Source organism: Rousettus aegyptiacus, unplaced genomic scaffold (assembly GCF_014176215.1).
Source record: "Rousettus aegyptiacus isolate mRouAeg1 unplaced genomic scaffold, mRouAeg1.p scaffold_m13_p_12, whole genome shotgun sequence".
Lineage (NCBI taxonomy): Eukaryota > Metazoa > Chordata > Mammalia > Chiroptera > Pteropodidae > Rousettus > Rousettus aegyptiacus.
Window position 1 is genome coordinate 69,353,003 of NW_023416287.1, and position 2,270 is coordinate 69,355,272.

The following is a 2,270-nucleotide window of genomic DNA, read 5'->3' on the forward strand; positions in this document are numbered from 1 at the left end:
ATTTAAATAGTCATATTTTCAAATAATTTAGAAAAAGAATAGAAAAATATTCTACTATGTTTACCACATCTTTGTCATTTCCAGCAATCATCATTGCTTCCTGTAGATTTGAGTTTCCATCTAATGCCATTTTTTTCCATCTTGGAAAAGTATCTTGAACATTTTTCTGTGTGTATGTGCATGGCAGCTGATAATCAATAGTCTTAATAATTGCTTATTTGAAATTTTTCTTATTTTACTTTGATTTTTCTAGTGCTAGTTTCACTTTTATTTGAAACTGTCTTTATTTCACCTTCATTTTAGAAGGATAGTTTCTGTCTATGTAGAATTCAGCTTTTCCCTTCTCCTTCAATACTTTAAAGTTTCTCTATAGCATCTGGACTTCCATTGTTGCGCAGGGTCACCAATATTTGCATTCTTGATTTCCTTTATGTAATTGATCATTTCCTATAGCAAATTTCAAAATTTTTCTTTTTCTTTTTGGATTTTAGAAATCTGTCTTTTTAAATAAATTCTTTCTTTTTTTCATTTCAAATCTGTTCTCAATTCCATCTAGTTAATTTTACATTTCAGTTATTATATTTTCAATGCAAGAATTTCTATTTGATTCTTTTTTATAGTTTCTATAAAAATGAATATGGTTCACATTTTCTATTTTCTTTATGTGCATAATGTATATGTGTGTTGTTTGTTTCTAATTTATATTGGATCCTGGATGTGGAGGCTCTGAATTCTGTAATGTTCTCCTCAAATTTTTATATTCAAATAGTTGTTCTTAAATATTATTTTCGGATTTTATAATTGTTGTCTGTTGGTAGGGTTGTCTGACCAACCTACTCTTTCATTACCTGAAACTGGTACACTCTCCTAACTTTAACTTTTAAAACTGATATTGCCTTGTGACTAAAACTTTGGAATTTTGTTTTAACATTTTTGTTTTCTTGTGTTATTCTTTTCTGTTTATTAAGACTTTTTAAGACTAGCTGTATTTATTTATTTATTTAGGTGAGACAACCCTTGGTTGACCTCACAGATTACAAGGACATTGTCAGTTTCCAATCCCTTATGTTTTATATATTTTAAGCTTACATCACCTGGTCTTCCTAGGTGGTCTCCTATCCAAGTACTAACCAGGCCTGACCCTGCTTAGCTTCCGAGATCAGAGGGATCAGGCTTGTTCAGGGTGGTATGGCTACAGACAAGATTAGCCTAAAAAGTATTCTTCTAGCTGTTTTGCCTTCTGGAGCAGGTAAAGCAGATGACATTTAAATACACCTACCTGGAATTGCCTCTTACTGTTAAGTCAAATAACTGGTTTAGTGGAAATGTTTCCTCCCTTTCCATACCCCATCTTGAGTATGTAAGATGAAGTCCAGTGAGAGCTCCTATTATGATTCAGGTATTTACACTTATATTTTGAATTATTAAAAAAAGGTTGTAAGATGATTATAGTCTCCAATTTACAATGAAGAAACTGAAGAGTAAATTAACTTCATGAAGGTCCTAGAGTGAAAAAGTCACTCTTTCTGAGTTAAAAAAAAAAAAAAAACATATTTTTTCCACTATTACCACACTCCTCTCTGGTTTTTAATAAACATGTCAGTTTCTGTGTATACTTTCCAAAAGAAACTATTTCCCAATCAAGTTAACCTGAGTTTTAATATGTTTTAAGCTTGTGTTGCTAATTACCAGCAGTGAATTAACATATACCTTTTCAACAAGATATTCTATTCATCCTCACTTTCCAACCTTATCTATCTAGTTCAAATAAGATCTATCTACCCTGTTGCCATGTTCTTGACCTGCATATCTCTGAGTAGCTTCAGATTATAAATACTCTCCAAGAGGGTAGGGAGAGGAATAGAGAGAGAGCAGTTTACTATGTGCATGGTTAAAGAATCATTTCTTCTGATTAAGTATTGATCACCTACCTTAATTGTTTATTAAATAAGGCCCTAGGTTTGGAGGTGCAGCAAACATTTGAAGAGAGAGAAAGGGAACACTGGTTCAGTTCTCACAATTCATTGTGGTCAGGGGAATAATAGACTACACCGATACTATCTTTCCTGCAGGCCGAAATGAGGGGCATTTTTTAAAAGCACATTCTGCAGCCCTCAGACCATGTAGAGTCTCTGTATATGTTTGTGTAAAAACAGTGTAGGGAAGAAGAGGACTTTAGGGAAGACTAAATAATCTAATGGGAACACTTTGCTGCATATTCTTTTCTCTGATGGTTACTCGAACTAGTTCAGTTCAGGCTGTGAGCACCT

General features: G+C 33.0%; 1 pseudogene; it reads right to left on the minus strand.

The window, feature by feature from the left end:
• Positions 1-1,082: 1,082 nt before the first annotated feature.
• On the minus strand, positions 1,083-1,200 carry LOC118610511 (annotated as a pseudogene).
• Positions 1,201-2,270: the final 1,070 nt, after the last annotated feature.